Below are 21,110 nucleotides of genomic sequence, written 5' to 3'. Positions count from 1 at the left end.
TATGCAACCTCATACCTCCATTCTTACTGTATGTATTTCATCTTGGTTTTGGTAAGCCACATTAGTAACCTAATTTTGAATGAAAGCCTAATCTTCTAAGGTGTGATGGTCCTGTCCAGGGCTGCCTACCCATCCCACCTGCCTGTCACACTTCACCCTCGTAGTCATGGCTCACTATGTCCCTGCTCTGTTGACATGGACTGATGATTGATATTTCTAGCCATCTGAGTCCACATCTAAATGATTTTTTAAATCTAGTTTCTTCAAATGTCATGTATTATAGGGCTGTGTCCACATCTTCAGATACTTTGCTGAAAGGAATAGTCAGTGAACAAGTTGCAGTCAAGTGCTCTCCCTTCCTGCCTTCTCAAGTTCACCCCTGAGTCCACGTTAACGTGATGCATGCTTGAACTTCCACTTGTATTTTTAAAAAATTCTGTATCATCCTTTTCATTCCTGCTTCTTGGTATCTAAAGTGTCTCAGCAACATCTTCAAGCAATAATCAAGGGCATAGTTTCCCAAAACTATAGCATTCAAAGCATCCTACTTGGTTGTGTGCTGATTTTTTCCAGGCAACCTCTTTTTATTTTAGGAATATAACATGAATCCAGAGCTAATGATTTATTGCCCTTCTACCTTCAACATGACACTTCCTACCATAAGCACATTTCTAAGACTCTGTGACAGTCTTAAGGAGCTTCTATTTGCTGCTGATACTCTATCAGCTATTGTTTTTAAGCTTCCCAAAGAAGGCAGAGCATTTCTGAGAGTTAATTCAGACCATGTCCTGGTGGGAAACACCACCAAGATCATGTACTAACATGAACCTCACTATTAGCCAGAGATTGAATTTTTTTAATTGAGGTATAACATATAAACAGTAAAGTGCAAGAATCTTGTATAAAGTTGATGAATTATACACGCTCACACCTGATGTAGCCACTGCCTAGATCAAGACATAGATTTTTTCCAACATCCCAGAAGGTTTTCTTGTCTTCTTCAGCCCTCCCTCTTCCCAGTTAATACCCCACTCCAGGTAACCATGCATCTGACTTCCATCACCATAAATTAGTTTTGTCTGTTCTCTAACTGCATAATAAATGGAGCCACACAGTATGTGTGCTTTAGTGTCTGGCTTCTTCCTCATCAGTATGTCAGTGAGATCATTCATGTTCATGTCTGCAGTGGGACTGCATTTTTCTTTCTTTTTTTTTTTCCTATTGCTGTGTCTTATTCTGCTGTATCAATTTTCCACAGTTTGTCCATTCTACTACTGATGGACATTTGGATTGTTTACAGCTTTGGATGATTGTGAATAAAGCTGCTTAGTCAGAGATTTTTACCTGTAAAAGAACACTTAGCCACACACAAATTCTAGTATTTGGACAATCCTTTATGTGATGATAGACACTGAGTAGAAAACCAGATCAAGAGCCCTAGGATGCTTTTTGTAAGACACTGAAAATCTATGTGTCATTCAGGTTGAAATCAACTGTAAGAGCGCAGGCAACAAAAGGAAAAAAAAAGATAAATTGGACTTTATCAGCTTCATGGACATTTGCGCACCAAAAGATACTATCAAGAAAGCAAAAATGCAACCGACTGAATGGGAGTAAAATATTTGCAAATCATTTATCTGATGAGATTAATATCTAGAATATATAAAGAATACCAAAATCTCAACAACAAATAAATAACTCAATTCAAAAAATGAGCAAAAATATTTGAATAGACATTTTTCCAAAGAAGATAAACAAATGGCCAATAAGCCCATGAGAAAATGCTCAACATCATTAGACATCAGAGAAATGCAAATCAAAACCCCGCTGAGATACCATTTCACAACTACTTGGATAGCTATAATTTTATTTAACAAGAAAAGGAAAAAAAGGAAAATAAATTGGAGAAATTGGAAACCTCATGCACTACTGGTACAAATGTAAAAATGATGCAGCTGCTGTGGCAAACACTTTGGCAGTTTCTTTTTATTTATTTATTTTTTCTTTATTTTTTATTTTTTTTGCTTTATAACAAATTTAATCAGTTACACATATACATATGTTCCCATATCCCCTCCCTTTTGCGTCTCCCTCCCACCCTCCCTATCCCACCCCTCCAGGCGGTCACAAAGCACCAAGCTGATCTCCCTGTGCTATGCGGTTGCTTCCCACTAGCTATCTACCTTACGTTTGGTAGTGTATATATGTCCATGCTGCTCTTTCACTTTGTCACAGCTTACCCTTCCCCTTCCCCATATCCTCAAGTCCATTCTCTAGTAGGTCTGTGTCTTTATTCCTGTCTTACCCCTATGTTCTTCATGACATTTTTTTTCTTAAATTCCATATATATGTGTCAGCATACAGTATTTGTCTTTCTCTTTCTGACTTACTTCACTCTGTATGACAGACTCTAGGTCCATCCACCTCATTACAAATAGCTCAATTTCGTTTCTTTTTATGGCTGAGTAATATACCATTGTATATATGTGTCACATCTTCTTTACCCATTCATCCGATGATGGACACTTAGGTTGTTTCCATCTCCGGGCTATTGTAAATAGGGCTGCTATGAACATTTTGGTACATGTCTCTTTTTGAATGATGGTTTTCTCAGGGTATATGCCCAGTAGTGGGATTGCTGGGTCATATGGTAGTTCTATTTGTAGTTTTTTAAGGAACCTCCATACTGTTCTCCATAGTGGCTGTACCAATTCACATTCCCACCAGCAGTGCAAGAGGGTTCCCTTTTTTCCACACCCTCTCCAGCATTTATTGTTTCTAGATTTTTTGATGATGGCCATTCTGACTGGTGTGAGATGATATCTCATTGTAGTTTTGATTTGCATTTCTCTAATGAGTAAAGATGTTGAGCATCCTTTCATGTGTTTGTTGGCAGTCTGTATATCTTCTGTGGAGAAATGTCTATTTAGGTCTTCTGCCCATTTTTGGATTGGGTTGTTTGTTTTTTTGTTATTGAGCTGCATGAGCTGTTTATAAATTTTGGAGATTAATCCTTTGTCAGTTGCTTCATTTGCAAATATTTTCTCCCATTCTGAGGGTTGTCTTTTGGTCTTGTTTATGGTTTCCTTTGCTGTGCAAAAGCTTTGAAGTTTCATTAGGTCCCATGTGTTTATTTTTGTCTCTATTTCCATTTCTCTAGGAGGTGGGTCCAAAAGGATCTTGCTGTGATTTATGTCATAGAGTGTTCTGCCTATGTTTTCCTCTAAGAGTTTGATAGTGTCTGGCCTTACATTTAGGTCTTTAATCCATTTTGAGCTTATTTTTGTGTATGGTGTTAGGGAGTGATCTAATCTCATACTTTTACATGTCCCTATCCAGTTTTCCCAGCACCACTTATTGAAGAGACTGTCCTTTCTCCACTGTACATTCCTGCCTCCTTTATCAAAGATAAGGTGACCATATGTCCGTGGGTTTATCTCTGGGCTTTCTATCCTGTTCCATTGATCCATCTTTCTGTTTTTGTGCCAGTACCATACTGTCTTGATTACTGTAGCTTTGTAGTATAGTCTGAAGTCAGGGAGCCTGATTCCTCCAGCTCCATTTTTCGTTCTCAAGATTGCTTTGGCTATTCGGGGTCTTTTGTGTTTCCATACAAATTGTGAAATTTTTTGTTCTAGTTCTGTGAAAAATGCCAGTGGTAGTTTGATAGGGATTGCATTGAATCTGTAGATTGCTTTGGGTAGTAGAGTCATTTTCACAATGTTGATTCTTCCAATCCAAGAACATGGTACATCTCTCCATCTATTTGTATCATCTTTAATTTCTTTCATCAGTGTCTTATAATTTTCTGCATACAGGTCTTTTGTCTCCTTAGGTAGGTTTATTCCTAGATATTTTATTCTTTTTGTTGCAGTGGTAAATGGGAGTGTTTCCTTGATTTCACTTTCAGATTTTTCATCATTAGTATATAGGAATGCCAGAGATTTCTGTGCATTAGTTTTGTATCCTGCTACTTTACCAAATTCATTGATTAGCTCTAGTAGTTTTCTGGTAGCATCTTTAGGATTCTCTATGTATAGTATCATGTCATCTGCAAACAGTGACAGCTTTACTTCTTCTTTTCCAATTTGGATTCCTTTTATTTCCTTTTCTTCTCTGATTGCTGTGGCTAAAACTTCCAAAACTATGTTGAATAAGAGTGGTGAGAGTGGGCAACCTTGTCTTGTTCCTGATCTTAGTGGAAATGGTTTCAGTTTTTCACCATTGAGGATGATGCTGGCTGTGGGTTTGTCATATATGGCCTTTATTATGTTGAGGAAAGTTCCCTCTATGCCTACTTTCTGCAGGGTTTTCATCATAAATGGGTGTTGAATTTTGTCGAAAGCTTTCTCTGCATCTATTGAGATGATCATATGATTTTTCTCCTTCAATTTGTTAATATGGTGTATCACGTTGATTGATTTGCGTATATTGAAGAATCCTTGCATTCCTGGAATAAACCCCACTTGATCATGGTGTATGATCCTTTTAATGTGCTGTTGGATTCTGTTTGCTAGTATTTTGTTGAGGATTTTTGCATCTATGTTCATCAGTGATATTGGCCTGTAGTTTTCTTTCTTTGTGACATCCTTGTCTGGTTTTGGGATCAAGGTGATGGTGGCCTCGTAGAATGAGTTTGGGAGTGTTCCTCCCTCTGCTATATTTTGGAAGAGTTTGAGAAGGATAGGTGTTAGCTCTTCTCTAAATGCTTGATAGAATTCGCCTGTGAAGCCATCTGGTCCTGGGCTTTTGTTTGCTGGAAGATTTTTTTATCACAGTTTCAATTTCAGTGCTTGTGATTGGTCTGTTCATATTTTCTATTTCTTCATGATTCAGTCTTGGCAGGTTGTGCATTTCTAAGAATTTGTCCATTTCTTCCAGGCTGTCCATTTTATTGGCATAGAGTTGCTTGTAGTAATCTCTCATATCCTTTGTATTTCTGCAGTGTCAGTTGTTACTTCTCCTTTTTCATTTCTAATTCTATTGATTTGAGTCTTCTCCCTTTTTTTCTTGATGAGTCTGGCTAATGGTTTATCAATTTTGTTTATCTTCTCAAAGAACCAGCTTTTAGTTTTATTGATCTTTGCTATCGTTTCCTTCATTTCTTTTTCATTTACTTCTGATCTGATTTTTATGATTTCTTTCCTTCTGCTAACTTTGGGATGTTTTTGTTCTTCTTTCTCTAATTGCTTTAGGTGCAAGGTTAGGTTGTTTATCTGAGATGTTTCCTGTTTCTTAAGGTGGGATTGTATTGCTATAAACTTCCCTCTTAGAACTGCTTTTGCTGCATCCCATAAGTTTTGGGTCGTCGTGTCTCCATTGTCATTTGTTTCTAGGTATTTTTTAATTTCCTCTTTGATTTCTTCAGTGATCACTTCGTTATTAAGTGGTGTATTGTTTAGCCTCCATGTGTTTGTTTTTTTTACAGCTCTTTTCCTGTAATTGATATCTAGTCTCATAGCATTGTGGTCAGAAAAGATACTTGATACAATTTCAATTTTCTTAAATTTACCAAGGCTTGATTTGTGACCCAAGATATGATCTCTCCGGGAGAATGTTCCATGAGCACTTGAGAAAAATGTGTATTCTGTTGTTTTTGGATGGACTGTCCTATAAATATCAATTAAGTCCATCTTGTTTAATGTATCATTTAAAGCTTGTGTTTCCTTATTTATTTTCATTTTGGATGATCTGTCCATTGGTGAAAGTGGGGTGTTAAAGTCCCCTACTATGAGTGTGTTACTGTCGATTTCTCCTTTTATGGCTGTTAGTATTTGCCTTATGTATTGAGGTGCTCCTATGTTGGGTGCATAAATATTTACGATTGTTATATCTTCTTCTTGGATCGATCCCTTGATCATTATGTAGTGTCCTTCTTTGTCTCTTCTAATAGTCTTTATTTTAAAGTCTATTTTGTCTGATATGAGAATTGCTACTCCAGCTTTCTTTTGGTTTCCATTTGCATGGAATATCTTTTTCCATCCCCTTACTTTCAGTCTGTATGTGTCTCTAGGTCTGAAGTGGGTCTCTTGTAGACAGCATATATGTGGGTCTTGTTTTTGTATCCATTCAGTCAATCTGTGTCTTTTGGTGGGAGCGTTTAGTCCATTTACATTTAAGGTAATTATCGATATGTATGTTCTTATTCCCATTTTCTTCATTGTTTTGGGTTCGTTATTGTAGGTCTTTTCCTTCTGTTGTGTTTCTTGCCTAGAGAAGTTCCTTTAGCATTTGTTGTAAAGCTGGTTTGGTGGTGCTGAACTCTCTCAGCTTTTGCTTGTCTGTAAAGGTTTTAATTTCTCCATCAAATCTGAATGAGATCCTTGCTGGGTAGAGTAGTCTTGGTTGCAGGTTTTTCTCCTTCATCACTTTAATTATGTCCTCCCACTCCCTTCTGGCTTGTAGAGTTTCTGCTGAGAGATCAGCTGTTATCCTGATGGGGATTCCCTTGTGTGTTATTTGTTGTTTTTGCCTTGCTGCTTTTAATATGATTTCTTTGTGTTTAATTTTTGACAGTTTGATTACTATGTGTCTTGGCGTATTTCTCCTTGGATTTATTCTGTATGGGACTCTCTGTGCCTCCGGGACTTGATTAACTATTTCCGTTCCCATATTAGGGAAGTTTTCAACTATAATCTCTTCAAATATTTTCTCAGTCCCTTTCTTTTTCTCTTCTTCTTCTGGAACCCCTATAATTCGAATGTTGGTGCGTTTAATGTTGTCCCAGAGGTCTCTGAGACTGTCCTCTGTTCTTTTCATTCTTTTTTCTTTATTTTGCTCTGCAGCAGTTATTTCCACTATTTTATCTTCCACCTCACTTATCCGTTCTTCTGCCTCAGTTATTCTGCTATTGATTCCATCTAGAGTATTTTTTATTTCATTTATTGTGTTTTTAATCGATGCTTAATTCATCTTTAGTTCTTCTAGGTCCTTGTTAACTGTTTCTCGCATTTTGTCTATTCTATTTCCAAGATTTTGGATCTTGGAAATAGAATCTTGGATCATCTTTACTATCATTATTCTGAATTCTTTTTCAGGTAGACTGCCTATTATCTCTTCATTTGTTAGGTCTGGTGGGTTTTTATCTTGCTCCTTCTCCTGCTGTGTGTTTTTCTGTCTTCTCATTTTGCTTATGTTACTGTGTTTGGGGTCTCCTTTTTGCAGGCTGCAGGTTCGTAGTTCCCGTTGTTTTTGGTGTCTGTCCCCAGTGGCTAAGGTTGGTTTAGTGGGTTGTGTAGGCTTCCTGGTGGAGGGGACTAGTGCCTGTGTTCTGGTGGATGAGGCTGGATCTTGTCTTTCTGGTGGGCAGGTCCACGTCTGGTGGTGTGTTTTGGGGTGTCTGAGGACTTCTTATGATTTTAGGCCACCTCTCTGCTAATGGGTGGCGTTGTGTTCCTGTCTTGCTAGTTGTTTGGCATAGGGTGTCCAGCACTGTAGCTTGCTGGTCGTTGAGTGAAGCTGGGTGCTGGTGTTGAGATGGAGATCTCTGGAAGATTTTCGCCGTTTGATATTATGTGGAGCTGGGAGGTCTCTTGTGGACCAGTGTCCTGAAGTTGGCTCTCCCACCTCAGAGGCACAGCACTGACTCCTGGCTCCTCAATTTGGGATGATTTGTTGTCTATTCATGTATTCCACAGATGCAGGGTACATCAAGTTGATTGTGGAGCTTTAATCCGCTGCTTCTGAGGCTGCTGGGAGAGGTTTCCCTTTCTCTTCTTTGTTCTCACAGCTCCTGGGTCTCAGCTTTGGATTTGGCCCCGCCTCTGCGTGTAGGTCGCCGGAGGGCGTCTGTTCTTCGCTCAGACAGGACAGGGTTAAAGGAGCAGCCTCTTCGGGGACTCTGGCTCACTCAGGCCTTGGCAGTTTCTTAAAAGGATGAATATAGAACTATCATATGACCCAGCAATTTCAGTCCTAGGTAAAATACCCCCAAAGAATTTAAAGCAGAGACTTGAACAGATATTTGTACAACAGTGTTCATAAGAGTGTTATTGACAATAGGCAAAAGGTGAAAACAAAGTGTCCATCAACAGATGAGTGGCTAAACACATATGGTATATACATAAAATGGAATATCGCTCAGCCATAAAAATAATTGAATTTTGGTATATACTACAACATGGATGAAACTTGAAAACATTATGATTAATGAAATAAGTCAGACACAGAAGGACATGTATTGTATGATTCCACTTATGAGGTACTTAGAACGGGCAAATTCACAGAGACAGAAAGTATTATTAGAGGTTACTAATAACCTCTAATAGGTTAGGCAGAAAGGAGAAGTTATTGTTTAATGAGTAGAGAGATGTTTTTGGAGGAGGGATGATTAAAAACTCGGGTGTAGATAGTGGATGGTTATACAACATTGTGAATGAATTTAACTCCACCCAACTGTATACTTACAAATTGTTAAAATGATAAATAATACATTACGTATATTTTACCACAATAAATAAATCAACTGTAAGTATAAACAGTATTTCTTTGGTATTCAATCATTTGAGACATTCTTATTGAATATTAGAGAGTATTAGTGTTAGGCACTTGCAGAAAGAAAGATGAATCAGACATAATGTATTAGCTTCCTATTGCTGTTGTAACAAATTGCCACAAACTTAGTGGCTTAAAGCAACATACATTTATTATCCTACAGTTCTGTAGGTCAGAAATTCAAAATGAGTCTCAACGGGAAAAAAATCAAGGTACAGCAAAGCTGTGTTCCTTCTGAAGGCTGTAGTGAACCAGTTTCCTTGCTGTTTCCAACTTTTGGAGGCTGCCTATGTTCCTTGGCTTACAGCTCCCCTTCCAGCTTCAATGAAAAGCAGTTACATCACTTTATCCCTGCTTTTGTTATCACACCTCCTCTGTCTCTGACTGTCCTGCCTCCCTCTTTCATTTATGTGGATCCTTGTGATTACATTGGGCCCATCTAGGTGATCCAGATAATCTCCCCATCTCTACAGCTGATTAGCAACCTTAGTTCCATGTGCAACTTTAATTCTCCCTTTCCATGTAGCCTATCATATTCATAGATTACAGGGATTGGGACTGGGATTGTCATCTTTGGGGGGTCATTATTCTGCTCACCGCACATACCTTCCTGACTTCAAAGATTAGCAGGGAATATACAACAATAAAATAAGTCATGAATGGTGCAGCTGAAGTGCTCTGAATTTAGGGTGAGAAAAATTATTTTTAGGGTGAGAAAGATTATTCCAGCTGAGAAAGAGAATCTATAAACTCTTTTTAGAGATTATATAGAAATAATACCAGGGTGCCCTCTATGTCAAGGACTTTGGGGTTCTCACAGCTTCGTGGCATATGTGAGCTACATTCCACATCTAATGGCCAGGCATGATCATAAGAAAGCAGCTGATCAGTCAATGCCAGAGAGTGATCCACAGTGGCTACCCAGCAGCAGGATTCAGGTGGGTCAGCTGGGGGACAGGACAGCTGTGTTGCTGCTGCTTGACAAGCAAGGCTGCCGGGACCATTAAGTCTCAGTGTGATCCACAAATGACTCTTGCCCACGGTACCTGCTGGTAAACCAGAAGCTCAGAGAAATGTGAATTCTGGCACTAGCATCAAAAGTAAGTGTGAGACAGACATAGAGAACAGACTTGTGGTTGCCAAGGGGGAGAGGGTGAGGGAGGGATGGAGTGGGAGTTTGGGATTAGCAGATGCAAACTATGCAGATGCAAACAGAATGGATGAATAACAAGGTCCTACTATATAGCACAGGGAACTATATTCAATATCCTGTGATAAATCATAATGGAAAAGAATTTTATAAAAAATATATATATATGTATAACTGAATCACTTTTCTGTACAGCAGAAATTAACACAACACTGTAAATCTGTACTTTAATTTAAAAAATATATGGCTAGGTTAGGTGGGCCAATCTAACCAAATGCTTTTATATCTCAAAAAAAAAAATCAATATGAGAGACCTAGAAATAAATGGCAGCCTGGCCCTGTGATTCTCTTACACACAGTGTGGCTACAATTTGAGTTGCATACCAGTGTTTGCGTTTGCTCTGGATTAGCCAAGAAGTGACCTCACCAGCATTTTCATATAAATGGCTGCTAATAGAAGTCAGCAAGACCCGCTGTATCTTTTGATGTAAGATTTTTCTTAAAAATGACATCTTTGTATCCTCACAGTAGCACCCAAAAAGCACTTTAAACTCACAGGGAGGTGGGCTGGGAAACACTTCTCTCCAGGTGCAAAAGTGACACATTCTGTGCCCCCAAGACACAGCATCACAGAACAACTCTACTAAACATCCAGGCATATAGAGCAGTGGCCACTACAGGATCCCTTCCCAACCAGTGTGCTTCGGTTTTGTCCTCCATGTTTGTCAGGGAATAAATTAATCCACCGGAGGCATAATATGTGCTCAATAAATGTTTAATAAATGCATGAAATGGGAATAAGCAAGTGGCTTCAAGTACCTAAAATTCTTAACCCAGATCTAGGTTGTGGTTCTGAAGGATCACACCTCTGTGATCACGCCCATTTCCTTGCAATGACCTCATGTCTACACACATTGTTGTTTAGTCCGTTTAACAGACTTGTTGCCAGTCTGTGTGAACTCTAATTAGAAAATCACATTTAAGGACATTAGAAAAAAATGTATTTAAAGTTTGTCTTATAAAAACAAGAAATATTTTCATTAGCATCTTTGCCTTGGTTAAAGGAAAACATTGTTGGACCTCTGCAGCCTTGCTTGTGTCCTACCTCCAAGGGCACATCTGAACCACCAGATGAAGCTGGCTGCCCAGGGCCCAGAAGTTTGTGCCCTTTCTCTCCTCTACTCAATGACATCAAGGAATAATAATAACCTGTTTCATCTGTGTGGCTCAAGGTCTGCAAGGCCCAAAGTATTTCACTGTTTACCCATGAGAGGATGTTTGGGAGAGTTGCTTGTGAATCTCTAGGCACGGCCAAGGTGCCACCCCAGACTCATGATCCCCTTATAACTGGAATGTATTCAAGGATGCGTGAAGTCCTCAGGAAATCAGATGCCCCATCTTTGTTTAGGTCTGGCATAACCTTTTATGTCACTTTCTCTTTTTCTTCTATCTCCTTCCTTCCATGTATTTATTAATTCAACAACTATTATTGAGCACCTACAGTGTGCAAGGGGCTGATTAGGAACTGAAGATTCAGCTGGGAATAAGACAATGGTCTTTGCTTGCATGATTTTAATGTACTAGTGAGAGGGTAGGGTCATGAACAAGGGAACTGATTAATTAATGAAATATCCTCAGATTATAGGTATTAGGAAGGCAGTAAAGAGGGTGCTGTGATAGAGAATCATGTGGGGAAAGTGTGTTCTTTCTTATGTACTGAAATGTGTGTAAATGGACAGTTGTCTGTAAGTGTGTGAATAACACTGAACCAGCCTTTTTGTGGCAGCTCCTAGAGGAAAAAGCTTAGGTTAGTTTTCCTGGTAAAGGAGGAAAATGAAAACTTAAAATGCCAGGGCAATTCATCTTGTGAGGAACTCAGAGAGTAAGGGATATCCATCTTGTTTATCATAGTGTGTCCAGTGTACAGCAGCATGCTGGCATACAGAAAATGCTCCAAAAAAAAGTAACAGTTGATGGAAAAACCAACCGACCCTGAAAACATATGTTTATAAGACCAGTTCTTTCTTTTGTCCTAGGTAGAAGAAAATCCAGCAGTCTTGAGTGATTTCCAGACACCTTTCCACACATGGCAGACTTTGATGGCTTTAGGCAGGACCTTCTGGGAAGACACCTAGTAAAAAGTACAGTACGTTCAGGGATGCATGGAGAACTTTCTTCACAGCCTCATACAGGAGGTCAAACCATAGGAGGACACCTCCTGGAATTATCAAGACATTGATGCTGGCAGATTGGATGTTTGGGTAAGGATTATCTCTTGGGACCAGATTGCTATTTATCAGAAGAAAATGAACACTCTTGGCCCACCCTGGGAAGGGTTCATTAGGAAAACACAATACCCAATTATAGCATTTACCTTCTAGTAATTTATTTAATTGTGCACACATCAGTCTCTCACTCCAATAGACCATAAACTTCTCTTGTGGCAACCTAAAAAGTCTGACAGGAAGAAGGGGTCAAATCTTGTCTTGAAGCTGTATTTTCATAATAAGCATGTATTTTGAGATTACAGGTTTTACATGAATAAAAATAGCATTTTCACTCTTTCCATTAGATTTCACACTTTTTTTTACTATCATCATCATCACGTGATTGGGTAGCTTTGAGGTGGCTGCTGAAGATTATGGTCAGGCCAACTCCTGCGGCCCCCTACATGTAATTTTATTTATTTATTTATTTATTTATTGTTAGCTCTGTTGGGTCTTCGTTGCTGCACGTGGGTTTTCTCTAGTTGTGGCGAGCGGGGGCTACTCTTCATTGCGGTGCGTGGGCTTCTCATTGTGGTGGCTTCTCTTGTTGCAGAGCATGGGCTCTAGGTGCCCAGGCTTCAGTAATTGTGGCTCGCGGGCTCTAGAGCACAGGCTCAGTAGTGTGGCGCACAGGCTTAGTTGCTCCGTAGCATGTGGGATCTTCCTGGACCAGGGCTCGAACCCGTGTCCCCTGCATTGCCAAGCAGATTCTTAACCACTGTGCCACCAGGGAAGCCCCCCACAAGTCTTTTTCATGTTGATTTCTTAAATCCCCAATGTTTAGCATATAGTAAATAATTGTTGCATTGAGCTTAAACACTGAGAAAAAAGAAGTAATTTAAAAAAAAGAAAACATAGTTATACAAGTATTAATCTTATTCCCCAATACTTGTATTTTGAATGTGTTTCCCATCATTAGTTATTTTTGGCAGTCCCAATGTGATCTACAAGAAGCTGCAACAGGATAATCATACTGAATTCAAAAAAATTCATCTCATGCCGTCTCCAATAGAGTGTACTGGAGACCACAGGGGAGAGTAGAGAGGCATATTGTCTTAGAATCTTTAAATTTAATATTTAAATATTCATTTAAGTGTGTGAACAACAAAGATACCCTACCGGCTGGACGCACGTCAGACATTTATACCTACTGTCCCAATCCTCCCTCTCCCACCCAAACCAATTGACCCCCTGAAAGCCCCCCGAGACCAGGGAATCTCTAGAGATAAACTGTCATGAAAACCCATAAGCTTTCCTTCCCCAGGATATGGCATTAGAGAAGTGATCTCAGCTAAAACGATTATCGCTGGGCTACTGCCAACAGAGAATATTGTATTCCCGGCTTAATGATAATACAAAAAAGAAAATATAAGTTGAATCCAAATGAAATATAATTCTATCTGCTTTTTATCCAAGTGATTTCGGTGGACAGAGAATAGGGGCTCTGCTGAGAGCAAATTAAATGAGTCCTGGGATACATCACAGTGGCTTTTAGGGTGGTGAGGAGGGTGGGTTGGAGAGGGAAGGAAGGTCACACCCCCTCCCCAAAGGCAAGTCTCTGAGTGTCTGAAAAGAGAGGGAGGTGAGGGTAGATTGAAGCCCTGCCTTGCTGATATTCCTCCCCAGAGGAGTGTTCTTCCCTTGGAAAATCACTGCTGTAAGCAATGGGGAGTCACAGAAGATTCTTGAGTAGGCGAGTGGCAGGACCAAAGTAGCATTTAGGAAGCTGAATAAATATTTGTTGAATGAATGAATGATTCAGATTAAGGGCAAGACAGAGACATGAATTTGGCTACTTCTGAATATGGATTTTAATAAAAGATTTAGAAAAAAGGATTAGAAAATAATATCCAATCAATACCATAATTATAGTTTTAGGTTATTTGTAGCTTTCTATCTGCTTATTCTTAGGTTAATGTAACAAATGTAACAAAGGTGTTAAAACAGATCTGACTTGTGGAGGTGATAAAATGCAGCTCTACTTTTGTTTTTACTGATGACATTTATTTTGTGTGGCACTCTTCCTGTCCTGGATAAACACGATTCACCTATAGGTAATAGACTGTCAGTCCTGTGGTCATTTTAAGTCACAAACACGACCTAAGACACATTAGAACACACAGCTCTGGGAATAATTAAAACCCCGAATTCTATTTAATGTCAAATCTTGCTTTCCCTGGCCCACATTTATCTGGCAGCCCACATTTCCCCTTTATTTCTCTTTTCTTTCTTCTCCTTCCTCATTAGGCATACTCCTAGGGTTGGAACACAGAGAAAGGGAAGACGGGAGCAGGAAATGATCTTACTTCTGCTGTATCTGCCGTTCCTTGGCTTTGTGCTGAGTTAGGCTCATGTTTAAAGCTGATATTCTCTTGAGGGCACTTTCGGATTCTCTGGAGATGTGTTTGTTGATGCCCCTTTTTCAGCTGGATGCCCACCCTCTCCTCTGAGGACCCACCCACACACTGCTGGGGTCCCATTGCCCTTTCTAGGTGGTCCTTTAGGGGGATCCTAACACAGCCTTAGGATGGCAGACTTTTTTTTTTTTTTTTTTTTTTTGTGGTATGCGGGCCTCTCACTGTTGTGGCCTCTCCCGTTGCAGAGCACAGGCTCCAGACGCGCAGGCTCAGCGGTCATGGCCCACGGGCCCAGCCGCTCCGCGGCATGTGGGATCTTCCCAGACCGGGGCACGAACCCATGTCCCCTGCATCGGCAGGCGGACTCTCAACCACTGCGCCACCAGGGAAGCCCAGGATGGCAGACTCTTGATCCTGGGGGCTCTGCATTGGGAAAACACTTGTACTACTGATGGAGGGGGTGAAGTAATTTCCCAGACAAAGTGGCTAGTTGCCTTGACGCCATCATCCCCAACACACTTTCTCTCCTACCCTTCATATTTTCTGGGGCAGAAGTTAGCCCTCAGCTCACTGTGTCTCCCAAACTTCAGACAACACCTGCCAGACTCTCAAAGTGGCCATGTTGAACACCTCCAAGGCTTGACCTCCTTTATTTCCTCAGGGGATGAGAGGTTTTGAGGTTCTTAGGACAAATTTCTCCAAAGAAATCCTTCTCTCTAGAATCTTTCCTCTTGCCTCCCATTCTTCCAAAACCTTTTATACTTTGGAAATGCAAAAGAAGCCCCTGCATAAATATTCTGAATTTTTAAATCAAACCTCAGATTTCTTTTAAGAGTCTTCTTGTGGCAGTCTGTGTCATATATACCTTGGTACCTGAGAGCTATAACATCAGTCCCTCTGGAGAAATTGAGGTGAGAAGTGTTCTATTTAATATCAAGTTACGTTCACTTTAAGTAGGGCATTCTATACAGCAGCTTTAATTCTACTCACTTAATATTCTTGTCCTTTCAAAGTCTGAAGTTGAAAGAACTTCCAAAGTACTCAAACTGGCAAATGATATCTGCAATCTTTTTTCATTCGTAATTCATTAATTTATTAAACATAAAAATTAAAAGCAGAGTGGGCTGCTACTTTTCACCTAATAGGTTAATAAATATTAAAAAGTATGGTAAAACTTAGTAATGATGTGAAAAAAACTTTCACAAACTGTTAGTGGAAGTAAACACTAATGCAAAATTTTGGAAGGTAATTTATTAACATACATCCAAATTTAAAATGCAATCTCTATTGATTGCAACCATTGCCTGACCTTCAGAGACAGCTCTGGGTTGTGTAGAAGATTTCACAATTTGAGGGGCACTCTTTAAGAAAGAGAATGAAAAATTAGGAATACAAAATTGGATATGAAAGCAAATATGTACTTAGAATGAGAAAAAAATTTACAACAAATTACAAATTTTAAAATGCTGACTGATACCAGAAACAAAAAAATCCAGAAAAATTACATGATGCTTTGTGAATAAATTATCTTATACACGTACTTCTAGAATTTCTTTTGAATTTTGATATGATTCAAGAATTCTGAATAAATATAGAAAATTATCTGAAATTAAGGCATGCACAGGAATAATAAAAATGTGTCAAAACACTTCTACATTGCATTATGCTACTTGATTATATAATCACATTATTTTTATGTTACATACATTGATTTGTTTATAAATATGTATAGTGATTTTGTCCCTGGGTTGTCTCTTTAAGTTCTTATGCTCCATCAATGGATAATTTTTCACCTCTTTTTGTCTAAAACTGCTGATTCTCTTCAGGATGTGATGTGATCCAATATGTTGGATGTATAAAATATGTAACCAAACAAATAGACATGGTCACCATGGGATTCACACTGGTTTGTACCCTACAAACCCAGGAATTCTGATAACTTCTATTTTATAAGATTTACACCAAAAAAGAAAAAATATATTGTGGGTTTAGAATTGCATACATTGCTTATCAAGTATATTCATGGCAGGACAGAACCTTTGCCTAGACATCTGTGAGAATCAAATACTCTGCTTATAACTGTACATATCTGAAGATTGGCAGAACTTTCTCAGACTAGCTTCTGCTTCACACTTTTGAAAACTTCTCCTTCATTACCCACATACTTCCAATGCCTGGTGAATAGATCACAGGCATGTCCCAGTATGGCCTCTGGCATTGCCAAAGTAGGCAGTGGGGATATTGCCTGAAGCCATCCCTGCACCAGAATAGCTAGCAATAACTTAACTAGATGTGAAAGTGAACCGCATAAATATAACCTTCTTAATATAAACCCTATGTGTCTTCAACTCAGCATCCCCTTAGCAGAATCCCAAACAGCCCGTGGTCTCTCTAACACCAACCTACAGAAGAGAGAGTGTAACAGAGCATAAGTTGGAGAGGAAAGAGACTGAGGTCCTAAATGACTGTGGCTAAAATAACTTTCACATTTTACAAAAGCATGTGATCATGTGAACACATTGCTTGGGCCCCAAACAGGGCCTAGAAAGGGGCCTGAGCACATGAGGGGCCTAGATGTCATTAACTTCAAGGTCAGTCTGCCTTGCCAACCAGGAAGGAACCCTTTTTGGATGAGCCTTCTATTCACAGCACACTTAAATTTATAAGGTTGGTGCTCCAGGGTGTTGGTCGGCAAATGCAGGTTAGTTATGTTTACAGTTGGCTAACCTCCGACAAGAGTCAGCAATTGAGTAGAATTTTCCTAAGTCTTTATTTCCTAGCCTCAAGGGCTGAGGAAAGTTACTGACCTCGTTATGGTGATCATATACCATTGAAAGGTGTTTGACTTAGAAAATGAAGGTATTGAATTTTGGTAAACTAGCAAGAAGGTGGCTCATGGAAGGACCATGAAAGGGGTGGGTTGTGCTCAGACATTGGGAAAATTAAAGAGAGCTTGGGAAGATGCCTTAATGATCAGTTTAAGGACTCTCTTTTGTACCCTTTATAAGGGAATAGTCAGGAATAATTTCAGCTGGAAGTAACAGAATACTCAACTAACAGCGGCTTAAATAATCAAGATGCTTAATAAACTCTTAGAATAAAAAATCTGAAGATAGGTGACCTTATAATTCTGCTATTTTGGGACTCTGGGTCATTGTCTCTGTGATTCTCATGGTCAAAATATGGTTGTCACAGCTCCATGAATCATTCATCCAAAGGCAGAAAACAGGGGACAGCGAGAGAGAGTGTGTGCCTTTCTCCTTTTAGCAAGGAGGAAAAATCTTTTTAAACAGTTTCCCATCAGAATTCCTCTTTAGGTCTCATTGGCCAAAACTGGGCACATGGGCACCTCTAGGAGAAGAGGGAATTGGGAAAGTTGGTGTCTGGCAAAGGGTCATGGGAGTTCCATGTTTGGCTTAGTCATGCTTCACCTTTCTGGGCTGAACATATGATTTCCCTGAACAAAAATATGGATTCTATTAGGAAGAAAATGGGAATTCTATTTGGAGAAAATTAATGTTACATGCAGTTGGAACTTTTGTGTTGAATATCATAACACTATCCTTTGCTTAATAATTATTAAACTAACATGAATTGAGAACATAACATGAATACAAACTATCAGTTATTTAGTCAATACTCTGTGCCAGGAATGGGCGCTAGCTGTTAGATGTATGTTATTTGCAACTAGCCCAGCCCTGCAAGATGAATATTTTTATTATTATTTTCAGAGAGATTAGATTACCTCCCCATTGGGGAAATAAGTAGCTGTATTTGACCTCTATCATTGAAGTCTTTGCCTTTCTTGAAGGTCAAACGAATTAAATCATATAAAATGTTCTCTTTTGTTTCTGACTTCTCCTGCTCAATATTAGGCTTGCAATTCATTCATGTTGGAAAGGGTATCAGTATTTCATTTTTTAAATTACTGTGTATTATTCCATTATTTGAAAATATCACAATTTATTTACCCATTGTACTGTAGATAGATATTTGGGTTGTTTCTAGTTTGGAGATATTCTGAATAAAGTTGCTATTAACGTTCTTAATGTGTGTCTTTTGGTGGACAGAAGCCCTCCTTTCTGTTGGATTTATATCCAAGAGTAGCACAGGGTATTTTTAGCTTTAGTAGATACTCTTTAAATCTTTAAAAGATTTCCAAAGTGGTTGTACCGGGTTACACTCCCACAGCAATTGATGAGAGAACCATCTGCCAGTGTTTGTTTGGTTTTGTTATATAGAAGGTGGTAAGAGGAAAAGTTGGGCAAGATAAAGGGGATTGTTAGCACTGCGGGAAGTGGGGCAGTTTGAAATTTTAAATACAGTGGTCAGGATAAGCTTTCTTTTTTCTTTTTCTTTCCTTTTTGAGAAGGTGATGTTCGAGAAAAGTCACAAAGGAGGTAAGGGAGTGATCAATGCAGGCATATGGAAAATGTCCTGGACAGAGGGAAGAGCAAGTGCAAAGGCTGTGAATAAATGCCCAGTGCCTTCAAGTCAAAGCAACAGGTCAATGTGGAAGAAGCCAAGTGAGTGAGGGGGAAAGCAGTAGAAGGTAATATAAGCGAGGCGGATAGAGCCAGAGCCGGCAGGGTCTTGTAGGAATAGGGAGGACTTGGGCTTTTACTCTGAGTGAAATGGGGAGTCACAACAGGGTTTTGAGCAGATGAGTGACATAACTGACTTACATTTTCAAGAGATTGTTCTGACTGCTGGGTTGAGAAGAGACTGTAGGGTGGGAGCAGTAAGCTGTTGCAGGAGTTGACAGTGGCCTGGATGAGATGGTGACAAAGACATGTCAAAACTGGTCACATTCTGGATATATTTTGAAGGTAGAGCCATTGTTATTCTTGGCATCACCAGCTTTAGTATTAGCAATGCTATGATAATAATAATAATCATTTTCAGCCTCTTACTATGTCCCTATTCTCTGTTTTATTATCCTCATAAACTAAAGCTCGAAGACATTAAGCAACATCCCTAAGAACACACATTTCATAAGAGATAGTCCAGGGGTTCAGTCTTAGCTCTAGCAGATTTCAAAGCTCTTAAAACTGCTTTATCACCTGTTTCTGGTTTCCTTTCTGCCTAGCCCACTCAGTGCCTTATACATAATAGGTGATCAGTATCTTTATATTGAATTAATTAATGACACCATTCACTTTTTCCTGTACTTGCTGAGATTAAACTATATGTTTGCTTCTGAGGTTTTTTAAAAAATGTTGTTTTACTTTATATTTATGTACAGTATGTTTTGGTATATAGTTCTATGAGTTTTCACACACATTTGTACAACCACTACCACAATCAGGATATTTCCATCACCCCTCCCTGTAAATTCTCTTATGCTGCATCTTAGTCAGACCCTACCCTCACCCCTAATTCCTGGCAAACACTGATCTCTTCTTTGTCTTTATAGACTATAAACATTAGGGCACAGGTTTTTGTATGAGTGTTAGTGTGCATTTTGCATTTTTCTAGGGTAAAAACCTAGGCTGGGGCTTCCCTGGTGGCGCAGTGGTTGAGAGTCCGCCTGCCGATGCAGAGGACGCGGGTTCGTGCCCCGGTCCGGGAGGGTCCCACATGCCGTGGAGCGGCTGGGCCCGTGAGCCATGGCCGCTGAGCCTGCGCGTCCGGAGCCTGTGCTCCACAACGGGAGAGGCCACAACAGTGAGAGGTCCATGTACTGCAAAAAAAAAATAAAAATAAAACAATAATAATAATAATAATAAAAACCTAAGCTAGGTTTGTTGGTTCATATGCTTATTGTGTTTAACTTTATAAGAAGCCGCCAAACTGTTTTCTAAAGTGGCTGTACCAGCATTTTAGTTGTGAATAAACACAGCATAAGCATACTTTAAAAAATTTACCCCCTGACCTTCTAAACCCAGATACCTTTCCGTTTGGAGACTGTGTTATTGTGATGTAACTTAAATATAAATAACAAAACTTGCTTGCAGGATTTTGTGGCCAACAAGGAATTCCTTACGAAAGAGGCCTAAGCTTTTCTTTTCTTTCAGGGATGTTGTAGAATTTAGACAATCATCATGAGATGATGAATGGAAAATTGCCTCAAGATATAAGAACATACATTAATATTATTATTAAAGATGCTGTCACTTATTAATTAAATGAAGGCAATGTTTACTAAGTAGCTAACATAGTGAAGGTATTATGTTAGAAATGGTCTATGGAGAATATAAGTATAAAACAGAGGTCTTATCCTCATGGCATTTATACTCTGCTTAAGGAGACAAGTAAAATGTAAAAGAATTTTAAATAACTGATTCCAGTAACACAAGAGTATGCATTACAAGGATTTATTTAACTTTTCAAAATGGTTGTACAGACAATAAAAATATCATACTTATCTATTAAACATCCATATGTATATATATTTATATGGTGAACTGTTGCAAAGTATATAAGTTTCCTCTTACAATACATATTGTGTGAGGTTGACAGGTCCAGTATTATTATATCCGTACCTAGGCAGGTGAGGAGATTTGAGCTGGGTTTGGGAGAACAGTGGAGTCTTGGTATTAGAGAGGAGGGAGAGAACATTCCAGGCAAATCAAATGTCAAGAACCAAAGTGCAGAGTTAAAAAGTGCAAGGCATGTGCGGGACCCGTGAATGAACCAGTTGGCTTGTTAACAGGTGAGTGATAATTGAACAGTCACTATGTGCCAAGCAGTAGGCTAAATCTGATACACGGGCTATCTCACTTAAATATCTCCTCAACAGCTTCCCAAAGAAACAAAGAATTTAGAACCTTCTATACAGTTACAAAGCTAATAAGTTGTAGACTTGAGGCTCTAACCCAGATAGTCTGATTCTAATTCTTC

This window comes from Hyperoodon ampullatus (assembly GCF_949752795.1).
Source record: "Hyperoodon ampullatus genome assembly, chromosome: 2".
Lineage (NCBI taxonomy): Eukaryota > Metazoa > Chordata > Mammalia > Artiodactyla > Ziphiidae > Hyperoodon > Hyperoodon ampullatus.
This window is presented reverse-complemented; position numbering follows the sequence as displayed.